This window comes from Globicephala melas, chromosome 8, assembly GCF_963455315.2.
Source record: "Globicephala melas chromosome 8, mGloMel1.2, whole genome shotgun sequence".
NCBI classification, from domain to species: domain Eukaryota; kingdom Metazoa; phylum Chordata; class Mammalia; order Artiodactyla; family Delphinidae; genus Globicephala; species Globicephala melas.
Window position 1 is genome coordinate 70660829 of NC_083321.1, and position 14449 is coordinate 70675277.

Sequence of the window (14449 nt, forward strand, 5' to 3'; positions counted from 1 at the left end):
ATACAAACAGATGGAGAGATATACTATGCTTTTGGATTGGAAGAATCAACATTGTGAAAATGACTAGACTACACAAAACTATCTACTGATTCAGTGCAATACCTATAAAACTACCAATGGCATTTTTCACAGAACTAAAAAAAAAATTTCACAATTTATATGGAAACACAAAAACCCCAGATAGCCAAGACAATCTTGAGAAAGAAAAACGGAGCTGGAGGAATCCAGCTCCCACTGCACACTATGCTACAAAGTTACAGTAATCAAGACGGTATGGTACTGACACAAAAACAGGAATATAGATCAATGGAACAGGATAGAAAGCCCAGAGATAAACCGCAGACATAGGATCACCTTATCTTTGCTAAAGGAGGCAAGAGTATACAAGGAGGAAAAGACAGCCTCTTCAATAAGTGGTGTTGGGAAAACTGGACAGCTACATGTAAAAGAATGAAACTAGAACACTTCCTAACACCATGAACAAAAATAAACTCAAAATGGATTAAAGACCTAAATGTAAGTTCAGACACTATGAAACACTTAGAGGCAAACATAGGCAGAACACTCTATGACATAAATCACAGCAAGATCCTTTTTGACCCACCTCCTAGAGAAACGGAAATAAAAGCAAAAATAAACAAATGGGACCTAATGAAACTTAAAAACTTTTGCACAGCAAAGGAAACCCATAACAAGGTGAAAAGACAACCCTCAGAATGGGAGAAAATATTTGCAAATGAAGCAACTGACAAAGGATTAATCTCCAAAAGATACAAGCAGCTCATACAGCTCAGTATAAAAAAAACAGATAACCCAATCCAAAAATGGGCAGAAGACCTAAACAGACATTTCTCCAAGGAAGATATACAGATTGCCAACACACACATGAAAGAATGCTTAACATCATTAATCATTAGAGAAATGCAAATCAAAACTACAATGAGATACCAGCTCACACCAGTCAGAACGGCCATCATCAAAATATCTAGAAACAATAAATGCTGGAGAAGGTGTGGAGAAAAGGGAACACTCTTGCACTATGGGTGGGAATGTAAATTGATACAGCCACTATGGAGAACAGTATGGAGGTTCCTTAAAAAACTAAAAATAGAACTACCATACGACCTAGCAATCCCACTACTGGGCATATACCCTGAGAAAACCATAATTCCAAAAGAGTCATGTACCAAAATGTTCATTGCAGCTCTATTTACAATAGCCCAGAGATGGAAACAACCTAGGTGTCCATCATCAGATGAATGGATAAAGAAGATGTGGCACATATATACAATGGAACATTACTCAGCCATAAAAAGAAATGAAATTGAGTTATTTGTAGTGAGGTGGATGGACCTAGTGTCTTTCATACAGAGTGAAGTAAGTCAGAAAGAGAAAAATAAATACTGTATGTTAACACATATATATGGAATCTAAAAAAAGAAAAACAATTGTTCTGAAGCACCTAGGGGCAGGACAGGAATAAAGACACAGACATAGAGAATGGACTTGAGGACACAAGGAGAGGGAAGGGTAAGCTGGGATGAAGTGAGAGAGTGGCATGAACATATATACACTATCAAATGTAAAATAGATAGCTAGTGGGAAGCAGTTGCATAGTACAGGGAGATCAGCTTGGTGTTTTGTGTCTACCTAGAGGGGTGGAATAGGGAGGATGGGAGGGAGATGTAAAGGTAGGAGATATGGGCACGTATGTATATGTATAGCTGATTCACTTTGTTATACAGAGGAAACTAACACACCATTGTAAAGCAATTTTACTCCAATAAAGATGCTAAAAAAATAAAATAAAAATCTGCTGGTTCTGCCAAAAAAAACAAATGGTTCTGCTGAACCTAGGGACAGGACATGAAAAAAGACACAGATGTAGGCAGTGGACTTGTGGACATGGGGAGGGGGAAGTGTTAGCTGGGGCGAAGTAAGAGAGTACCACTGACATATATACACTACCAAATGTAAACTAGATAGCTGGTGGGAAGAAGCTGCATGGCACAGGGAGATCAGCTCGGTCCTTTGAGACCACCTGGAGGGGTGGGATAAGGAAGGTGGGAGGGAAGTGCAAGAGGAAGGGTGTATGGCGTTATACATATGCATATAGCTGATTCACTGTTATACAGCAGAAATTAATACAACACTATAAAGCAATTATACTCCAATAAAGATGTTTAAAATTTTTTTTAAATAAAACATTTTTAATGTTACAGTACAGTACCTTGAAAAGTACAGTAGTTCATGTCAGACATGTGAACTAACTTATGTGATTGGACATGCAAATTCATGTTTGCATCTTTGAAAGTTTGTAACTTGAAGGTTCATATGTAGGGGACTTACTCTACTACAAAGCTACAGTTATCAAAATAGTATGGTACTGGCATAAAAACAGACATACAGATCAATGGAACTGGATAGAAAGTCCAAAGATAAGCTCATGCACTTATGGTCACCTAATCTATGACAAAGGAGACAATAATATACAATGGAGGAAAGACTATCTCTTGAATAAGTGGTGCTGGGAAAACTGGACAGCTACATGTAAAAGAATGAAACTAGAACACTTCCTAATACCATGAACAAAAATAAACTCAAAATGGATTAAAGACCTAAATGTAAGGCCAGATACTATATAACTTTTAGAAGAAAATATAGGCAGAACACTCTCTGACATATATCACAGCAAGACCTTTTTCGATCTACCTCCTAGAGTAATGAAAATAAAAACAAAAATAAACAAATGGGACCTAATGAAACTTCAAAGCTTTTGCACAGCAAAGGAAACTATAAACAAGACCAAAAGACAACCCTCAGAATGGGAGAAAATATTTGCAAATGAAGCAACTGACAAAGGATTAATCTCCAAAATTTACAAGCAGCTCACGCAGCTCAATAACAAAAAACCAAACAACCCAATCCAAAAATGGGCAGAAGACCTAAATAGACATTTCTCCAAAGAAGATATACAGATTGCCAACAAACACATGAAAGAATGCTCAACATCATTAATCATTAGAGAAATTCAAATTAAAACTACAATGAGATATCATCTCACACCGGTCAGAATGGCTATCGTCAAAAAATCTACAAACAATAAACGCTGGAGAAGGTGTGGAGAAAAGGGAACCCTCCTACACTGTTGGTGGGACTGCAAACTGGTACAGCCACTATGGTAAACAGTATGGAGGTTCCTTTAAAAACCGAAAATAAAACTGCCATAAGATCCAGTAATCCCACTCCTGGGCATATATTCAGAGAAATCCCTAATTTGAAAAGATACATGCACCTCAATGTTCTTCGCAGCACTATTTACGATAGCCAGAACATGGAAGCAACCTAAATGTCCTTCAGTGGAGGAATGGATAAAGAATATATGGTACATGGATAAAGAAGATGTGGTACATATATACAATGTAATATTTCTCAGCCATAAAAAAAGAACAAAATAATGCCATTTGCAGCAACTTGGATGGACCTAGAGATTCTCATACTGAGTGAAGTAAGTCAGATAAAGAAAGACAAATATCATATGATATTGCTTATATGTGGAATCTAAAAAAAAGGCTACAAACGAACTTATTTACAAAACAGAAACAGAGTTATAGATGTAAAAAATAAGCTTCTGAATACTGGGGGTAAGGGGGGGAGGGATAAATTGGAAGATTGGTTTGATACGTACACACTGCTATATATAAAATACATAACTAATAAGGACCTACTGTATAGCATAGAGAACTCTACTCAATATTCTGTAGTGGCCTGTATGGGAAATGAATCTAAAAAAAAGAAAAATATTTGATATATGTATACATATGACAGATTCACTTTGCTGTACACCTGAAACTAATACAACATTGTAAATCAATTATACCCCAATACAAATTAATAAAAAATAAAATAAAATCAGTGAACCAAGTTTTTACCCTAGGAAGCTAGAAAAAAAGAGCAAAATAAATAGAAGAAAAGAAAGATAAGAGTAGAAATCAATAAAATAGAAACAGACATTACAGAAAATTAACAATGTCAGAAGCTGTTCTGTTAAAACATCAGTAAAATTGTTAACCATCTAGCTAGATAGATGGAAGGAAGGAAAGAAGGAAGGAAGGAAGGGATAAAGTGAGGAAGGGAGGAAGGGAGGAAGGAGAGAGGGTGGAAAAGAGAGAAAGAAGGAAGGAAGGAAAAGAAAGAAAAGAGAAGAAAAGGAAAGAAAAAGGACACACATTGCCAGTATCAGGAATCCAAATGGCATTATCACCACAGGTCCTACAGAAGTTAGAAGAATAATAAGAAAATACATCGAAATAAATGGAGACAAATCGGATAATGGATTATTAAAAATGACAATTCTGTCCTACATGATATATAGATTCAAGGCAATTCCAGTCAAAATATTTCAGCAAGGATCTGTTGCAGAAATTTGCATACTGATCTAAACTTTATGTGGAAAAACAAACGGTCTAGAATAACCAAAGCAATTATTTTTAAAGAGAACAAAGTTTGAAGTCTTACCCAACCTGATTTCAAAATTTACTATAAAACTTTAACAATCAAGACAATTTGGTACTGGTGTAAGAATAGACATTTTGATTAATGGAACAGAATGGAGAATTCAGATCTAGACTCACATATATATTGGCAAGTGATTTTTTTTTTTTTTTTGCCTTGGCAATTGTTTTTCAATAGAGATGCCAAGCAATTTGAAGGTGGTCACGGTGATGAAAAATCCATTGTGTTTCTATATCCCAGGAAAAAAATTATTTGGCAACTGAAATAAAAATGTTATCCCACACACTTGAGAAATATTTACACATAAATTAAAATATGAAAGATCGACTGTCAACAAAGCTGCCAGGGTAATTCAATGGGGAAAGGACAGTCTTTGTAACACATGGTGCTGGAAAAACTGGATATCTATATGGGACAAAAAGAACTTTAACCTTTTTCTCACATCTTATACAAAAATAACTCAAAATGAAACACAGACCTAAACATAAGACCAAAAACTATAAAATTCCAAGAAGAAAAATAAAGGAAATCTTTGTGATCTTGATATAGACAGATTTCTTATCTAGGCCACAAAGAGAAGCATGAACAATAGAAGAAAAATTTGATTAATTGGCCTTCAACAAAATTTAAAAGTTTTGCCTTTGAAGGACACTAAAAAAACTTGGAAAAAATATCTGGAAATTCTTTTTCTGATAAATTAATTATATCCAGAATAAAAATTTCTTTTAAAAAACCTCTACAACTCAATAGTAAGAAGGGAAAAAAGATTTGAATAGATACATCACTGAAGAATATATGTAAGTGGGAAATCAGCACAATAAAACATGCTCAATATAACTAAGGTAATGCCTGGGTTATAACCTGACACTAAGAAGAAGTCACTTAATTCTTACGTGAACTTGGACAGGTTTACTTCTTTGTCCTTCTTTGCATCAATTTCTTCATATACAAAACATCAATAATAATAGAACTTATCTTCATAGACCTGGGGTTGAGGATTTAAGAGTTTGAATGATATGAAGTGCTCAGAAAAATGCCTATCACCTAGAAAGTATACAGTAAATATTAGTTATAGTAGTTGTAATTATTCAGACCTCTCTGCCTGGAAATTTCTTCTGAGAGAATTTCTAACTATAGTTGTTTTTTTCTAAGGCCACACATGTTCGTATTTATCACTCCTCTCCCAAGAAAGAGGAATGCAACAGGTGGGGGAGGACTTGACCCACATGAGTTTTGACATTGCTATTTTTGAGAACTAAATGAAATAATCATTGTAAAGTACTTAGCTATGTGCTTGGTACACAAGACATATTCAATAAACGTTAATTAGTGCATCTTTTCTCCTAGGTGGCTGGCACAGAGCTGGATCTATAGATTGTACTGTAAAGTCATTGCTGAATGAATATAGTGGTATTTAGGTTTAAACTTCTATGCATGAGGGATTATATCTTTGGTCCTCTTGTTACAGCATCATAGGACCCCCAATTCACTAGACGTTTAACAAATATTCTTAGTTTACTCTGAAGAGGGAAGAGAAGAGGAGAATATTAGCTGATTGCAGCTCTTTCGCTGCAAATTTTCCACAGGAGCTGAGGTTAGAGATTTAGTGGGAGTAACACTAAATGCTTTCCACATTCTTAGAAAACCACAGTTACATTGATTATGCACTGTCAGTGGAATATTCACTGGAAGCTGTACCCCCTCTGAGGCCCTGAGTGGTGATGAGTTTTCTCTAATCTCTCCAAAAGGTCTTACCAGGCTTCTCCTGCCAGCGCCTGGCATTTGAGAAAGCGCAGCCTTGGGTGAGGGGTGCTGTCCGTGGCTACAGAACAGAGCAAAGCTAAGAGGCCCATAAGGGGATTAAACCTATGACCCACTCCTCATTAGCACAATGTTCTGGCCGACGAGGAAATAATGCAGACTCCTTGAGTGTTAGCAAATACTGACCTACTTAGATATGAGGGATAAAAGCACACATTTTCCCTCTGACATCAGCACAATCTTTCTCTGGGAATTGAAAAGACAGAGAAAGCCCTTTTACAGGGAATTTCTGGGTCAATAACTCTCATCTCATGCTCCTACAGTAATTACTGGATTATGTTCCCCAATTATTCTTCCATCCACTAACTGCTTCTCTGCCTACCCACCCATGTTCCAACAAGTATTAGGCAACATGTCAGGCCGTTTGGCACTTCTGCAAATCAGTTACCTCCAAACAACTAGATAGCTCTGCCTAGAATACTTTCATCACCCACCCCCTTCTCCATCCCCCACCTCTGCCCCTCACCTCCACTCATCTGGCTAACACATACTCATCCTTCCTGTATCAGGGGGTTGCTGTCGAAGGCTTCATTTAGGTATCTTTCCTGGGTGCACTTCTGTACACATACTCCCCCAATCACAATACTTACCACACTGTCCTCCCACGACCTGGTTTCTCTCTCCCTAACCCCTAGCGCTGGAAGCACCCTAGGTGCAAGGGCTGTGTCTTGAGCAGAGTTGAATCCTATCATCTCTGTGCCTGGCATCAAGTAGAAATTCAATAAATATTTGTTAAATAAACGGATGACTGAAAGAAATTCCCTTTTTCCTCTTATATATGAAATAGCTTAAGTTATGCTAAATAATATCCGCAATTACTTAAATAGTACTTACTTCTAACCAGTCTTAAAGGTACTTCTCAAGTCTTGGCTTTTGCTGAAGTAGGACAAGAAAGTGGTTTGGAATCATATAGACCTGAATTTAAGCTCCCAGGAGATTATTAACTATATATGTGTTAATGTTTCTAAAATGATGATAATAATACCTGCCTTGCAGAGTTTTTGAGAAGGTAAAATAAAATATATATACATATATATATATATATATACACACACACATATATATATATATGAAAAGTTCCTGCTGCTCAATAAGCATTAGTATGTTCCCTCTTTCTATTCTCTGATTAACAAGCTTTCTCCTGAATTTGTCTGGTCTTTCATCAAGCAATAAATACTGTTTTTTATTAGACACATAAATACACATATATACTCTTTCAAGTTAACTGGAAGAGCAAAAAATATTTAAAAATCAACTATCTTTGTGTGTATATAAATATGCTTTTTAAAATATCACACACATATATAAACTCTTTAAAATTAACTGGAAAAGTAGAAAAGTATTAAAAATCTAATTGAATGTATATATTTGCTTTTTTAATATCTTTTCAGTTATCTTGTAAGAGTGCTGGGCATTCAGTAGAACCTTACACACATCAGTTCTTGGACTTTTTTTTTATTATTATTATTTCCTTGATAATATCATTTCTACTTTCCTTATTCTCTCTTCTTCAAACTACAGATAGTTGAAAGACCTCCTGAACTGATCTTTTTATTTTTCTATTCTCACATAGTTTCCAATATTTTTTACCTTTATATTTATTTCCTGGAAAATTTCATCAATTTATTTTCTAAGTTTTTTGTGTATATTTTAGCACATTTACTTGTTCTTTTAGACTTTTTTATTCTTTTTTTTTTACATGGGAATTTCTATGTGAACAATCATATCTTCTGTGAATAGAAACAATTGCACTTCCCCCTTAGTAATCTCTTTCTTTGCATTCTCTTTTTTCTTTTTCTTTCCTTATTAATGCTTTATGATACCATCTGACAAAAGTAGGAAAAGAAGAGCAAATTAAACTAAAAGCTAGGGGAGGAAGCAAATAATAAAGATAACAGCATAAATCAATGAAATAAAAAATAGCTTAACAATGGAGAAAATTAGCAAAGCCAAAAGAAATTAATATAATTAATAAGTCTCCAGCAAGACTGACTAACAAAAAAATAGAAAATACAATTCATTAATAGCAGAAATGAATGAAAGTATATCACTACTGATTACTCACACATTAAAAGGAAATTAAAGAACTATTCTGAAGAGTTTAAAGTCAATAAATTTGACAATATAGATGAAATGGGCATACTATTACATAATATAATCTACCAAACTACATAAAATGGAGCAGAACATCTGAATAACCCTATTTCCATTAAACAAATTGAATTCATTTTCAAAAACATTCACAAAGAAAGCTCCACGCTCATAATTTGTCAATCCATAATTTTTAAACAATAGTCCTCTGGGGATTTGATATATTTCAAAATGTATAAAACTTTGTTTAGAAATGAAAGCTAAAGATATATCTTTGGCTCAATTTTTGGTTATCCTTAGAAAACTATGGACTGGACAATTGAAGAACCAATGAAATTAAAAAATCATATGTTTTGAATACTTAAGTATAAAAAAGTCAATACTTTCATAAGAGCATAGTGATTATGCTTAAAATGAGCCTTCATGACTTGTTGCTTAACTTTTTTAAGCCTCACTTTCTTAGATTAGTAAATAGAGATGATTCTTCCTTTCAAGTTAATTGATGTATATCAAGTTACACACCCAAAGGAAGCACTGAAAATTAATAGATATTTGAATATTGATAGTGTTCTCTGCAAAGCACCCAGCTTATTATACACAGTAAGGCAAGTCACAACTCAACAAAATCCTATTTTGAATTCAAAAGCTGAGAACTAACTCTTTTGTTCTGCGAGGTTCTGCCACAGCCCTCTTTCCCCAGATGCTTGAAGTGGAAAGTTCCCAACTGGGATGGGTTGAGTGGGCAAAAGGGAATCATCAGAATTAGAAAGCTTCATCATTCAGTATCAACAGATATACAAATATCTGAATAGTTAGAATTGTGGAGATAAGACTTCCATGTGATTGAATTGTTTAAATCAAGCTGCTTAACCATATACACATTCACAGAGATATAAAGACACTGGGCAAGTTATTGAGAAAATTCAGGTATCTAATAATTATGATACTAAGAGGGAAGGGAAATATATCAGAATTAACCATGTAATCCTGAAAACTGATAAAATTAAGCAGAATATTGCATAATTCTCCCCTTGATTTTTCTTGAATGTCATACCTTTCTAAGTTCAAAAATTTTCTTTCAGTCTGAATTTAGATGCTGGATTTTACTTATTTTTATTTTGTCTCTGTGTGCTTCTGGTTGTAAAAAGAATTAACATTTATGGTTATAGGTTTAGAAAATACAAGAGAAAACAAATAAAAACATGTCACATACAATTTTATGATTAATTGATGGCTGCTAACATGTGTGTATCTGTATGAAATTGAAATTGTGCCCTTTACTGTATTATTATATATTTTTTACTATATAAGATTAAAAAAGAATTACTGTATAATAGTTAATTTAACCAATTTTTTTAGTTTTAATATTTAAAAAAAGTTTATAACTGTTCACTGTTTTAAATAACACTATTATGAACTTTGTAGTTTATTATTCTTTGTTTGCATTTATGATCTTTTCTTCCAGGCATATTCCTAGGACATAAATTGTTACCAAGTCCCAGCTCGTACTGCTCATCACATGACAGGCCAGTAAATGGAGAGACAAGGTGTTGGGACAAGGAATAGCAACTTTATTCAGATAGTCTCCAGATTGAGAAGATGGCAGACTAGCATCCCAAAGAACCATCTTAAACGAGTTAGAATTCAGACTTCTTTTATAAAAAGGGGAGAGGTGTGGCTGGTTGTTGCAGACTTCTTGGTGCCCATCAGACCCTGCAGACCCTGGAGGGGACATGAAAATCCTTTGCTCTTGCAGTTGTCCAGTCCACGTGGGTCTGGTCAAATGTTCCTGTAAACCTCCAACAAAATAAATGTTATTCTCTGTTAAGCAACTTTTTATCTCTTTATGAATGAAAAGTATTAGGCCTTTAAATGTCAAGCCTGGGATGCAGAGACTTGAGAAAGTGTTATTACGTATATTTCAGGCTATAGGCAACATTCTTTTAGAAAGATGCAAGGCCAGCATGACTAAGCACTGGCAACAGAGCAAAATTGAATTAGGCTTGTTCTTCTCTGTTACAAAATTACTGTATCAAAGGAAATTAAATCTTAAGGTTTTGTCATATATTTCCAAATTACCCTCAAAAAATTATCAATTATCAATCTCACTATGAATACATGAAAAGTATTGCTTCATACCTTTCCACCCTTCTAACATTAGTTACCAATATTGTTTCTGATATTTATCAGTTTGGCAAATGGAAAAGTAGTGTATCATTCTGATTCTATTTTAATTTCTTTGATTAATCATGTATCCTATCTGTGTCTGGTTTCCAAATATCTTTCTAAAAGGAAATCTACTCCATAAAGTATAAACAAATAAGATTATGCATAGAACTCATATAATAGGTACTTACATGGCTAAATATTTAAAACATATTTGAGTTTATTACTTTAAAGAATTTTTATCAGATTTTTTTGAGAGAAGATATGAACAGCTATTGAATTTAAAGAGCAAAACAGCTAGTGTACTAGTTAAGAACACAACTCTAGTGCCTGACATCCTCAGCTTGAATCCTCGTTCTACCATGTAGTATACATGGCTTATGGCAGTTTACTTAACCTGTCTGTACCTCAGTTTCTTCATCTGCAAAAGAGAGCTGATAATAATGGCGCTATTTCATAGAGCTGTTGTAAAGATTAAATGGAATACTCATGTGAAGGGTGAACAAACAAAAATTATTAATTACCATTGAAATGTAGTTTAAAACTTTTCCACAGTACTTCATCTCTCAGCTCTTTTGTTCTCTCATCTTCAAGTATGTAGTGAGGTTAAACCCTTTTATTATTATCATATGAATTTTAAGTGTTCAAGTTTGTTAAGTTCACTAAGAATGCCAACAGAGTTATAACCTGTATCTCAAAAAATTGTCTTGCTCCTTTTTAGTTTTTATGGGACATAGATTGTTGAACTGCACCACAGTTGAGTCACCTCCTAAGTGAAGTCTACCTATTCCTCCCTGCTCCTAACCCGTTCCAGTTATGATTAATTTCTTCTCCCTCTGGTTTCCCATGACACTTTATTCATCTTATAATAGCAGGCATGTGCACATTGTAGCCATATAGTCAAATTATTATTTTAAAAGTTTGTTTCCCACATGCTCAGGTGGCTCTCTGGGATAGTAACTGTCTCACTCATCCATTTCCCCAGGGCCTCACATAGTTTTTCAGCAATAATGTAAAGAATAAGTGAATAGTAAAGATACATTTGGGGCTTTCAGGATAAAACAACTTTGAACAGAGACTAATATGTGAACCACAAATCAACCATTCATAAACCATAGGCAGCAGGCCATTCAGACAAAATACATAAAACAATGGTTTTCAGACATTGGTCAAAAAGCAGTGGAAGACTGTGGTCCCTGAGAAGAGTAAAACAAATGAGCTAAGCCTTACAAATCCCCAGCTTACTACTGGAGGCAATTTGTAGGCTACAGTTCAAGGAAGGAAGAACCCAGAGCCTAGAGGACCCAAGTAGCTGAGGAGAAAGAAACCCACATTTGAGTAGCAGCTATGATAGAGGAAGAAGCTGCAGTGTCAGAGAGGGGAGAGAGAGAGAGAGAGAGCTCTGGAGATCTGCAGAACCTTTAGCTTGAACATTTAGCTGAGCACTTATCTGCACAGACATGAGAAGAAACCCACAAGAAAAGAATTGCCACAAAGCAGGGGGTTGAAAATTCCTCATACAAAGCTGAGAAGAGTCTGTGTTTCCACCAGACAGAATGGAAAGATATCAATGAATAGAATCCTTACAAGGACATTACCATAGTATAGGAGTTACATTATCCCCAGGCTAAAAGCTGCTCTGAAAAGGCAATAAATAAAGCATAAAGTCAAGTCTCAAAAGAATCAAATTGATTTAAAATAACTTATCTGGGTGCCAGAAGAAAATCTAACACTATTCAAAAGAATGCAAAAAAATCTCCATCAAACAGTGTAAAATTCATAATAAAAATTTTCCAGGAATGCAGGAAAGGCAGGAATATATAATACATAATCAGGAGAAGAATTATTCAATAGAAATAGACACAAAAAAAGACAGAGGTGTTAAGATGAGCAGACAAGGACATAAAAACAGGTATTACAAGTAAACTTCACATGTTGAAGAAAATAAAGGAGACATGAACATAATGAAGAGATAAATGAAAGATAAAACAAATGATCCAAATAAAATTTTTGGAAATATACAAAATTTAAAATACATTGAGAGGGATTCACAGATTAGACACTGAAGAAGAAACAATCAGCAAACCTGAAATCATAGCAAAAAGTAATCCAAAAAGAAGCACAGAAAGAAAATAAACAGTATTTATGATCCATGGGACAATATCAAGCAGATAATATGCATATGATTCAAAAACATATTTGTAGGAATCATGCTCAAATGTATTCCAAATCTGATGAAAACTATAAATCCAAGAAGCTCAATGAATCCCAAACAAAATAAAAATAAACAAAATTATACCAAAGCAATCATGATCGAATTGCTGAAAACCAGCCATAAAAAGAAAATTTTAAAAGCACCCAGACAAAGAGACACATTACATAAAGAGGAACAAAAAGCATGAGCCATTATGCAAGCTAGAAGACAAACGAGCAATATTTTTAAAATTTTGAAGGAAAATAAACTACCAACTTAGAAATCTATTCTTAGGGAAAATATCTTTCAAAAATAAAGAATTTTTCAGATAATCAGAACCTAAAAGGATTTATTACTAGCAGATATGCATTACAAGAAACATTAAAAAAAGTTCTTCAAGCAAAAAGAAACTGATATTAGATGCTAATTTTGACCTTCACAAAAAAATGAAGAGCACTGGAAATGTTAGATTTGTGAGTAAATATACATTTCTTTCCATTTTAAAATTTCTTGAAAAGAACTGCTTAAATAGAAGTGATAATAATAAATTATTGAATTTATAACACATGTAAACTGTATGACAAAAACAGCACAAAGGAAAGGGACAGTGAAAGTGGAAGCACACTGCTGTAAGCTTCTCAGACTATACATGAAGTGGTATAAGATTATTTAAAGGTAGACTCTAGTAATATGGAGATGTATTTTGTAAACCATACAGCAACCACCAAAATTAAATATGTAGACAAATAAATGAAAAAAAGAGATTTGGCTAGGAAAGTTATAAATGCACTTAGAAAGGAGTCATAAAAAATTATTACTTAATCCAAAAAAAAAGTAAGAAAAAATAGAACAAATAGAAAACAAATAGATTTAAATCCAGACCTATTGATAGCTACATTAAAATTAATAATTATATTAAATAAATTAATTGTAAAACAGAGATTGTTATAGTGGCTTAAAAAGCAAGCCCCAACTAAATACTGTTACAAGAAACCCATCTCAAGTATAAAACAGTTTAAAAGTAAAAGGATGAAAAAAAATACCATAAAAACACTAAACTTAAGAAAGCTTATGTAGGGACTTCTCTGGTGGTGCAGTGGTTAAGAATCTGCCTGCCAATGCAGGGAACAAGGGTTTGAGCCCTGGTCTGGAAGGTCTCACATGCCATGGAGCAACTAAGCCCCGTGAGCCACAACTACTGGGCTGGCACTCTAGAGCCCGTGAGCCACAACTACTGAGCCTGTGTGCCACAACTACTGAAGCCTGTGCGCCTAGAGCCCATGCTCCGCAACAAGAGAAGCCACCACAATGAGAAGCCTGTGCACTGCAATGAAGAGTAGCCCCTGCTCGCCACAACTAGAGAAAGCCTGCGTGCAGCAATGAAGACCCAACACAGCCATAAATAAATAAATAAATAAAGAGTAAATTTAAAAAAGAAAAGAAAGAAAGCTTGTGTAACTGTATTTCCTACTCTCAAAGTGGTTCAGAAAAAGAAATATAGGGTGATTACGAAGAATATTTTATAGTGTTAAGGTGTCAATTTGTCATTGAGTCATAACAATCCTAAATTTGTATGCATGTGAAAAGAAGCTTCAAAATACATGAAGCAAGAACTGGTAGAACTGATAAGAGACACATTCACAACTTGAGTTGGAGACTTCA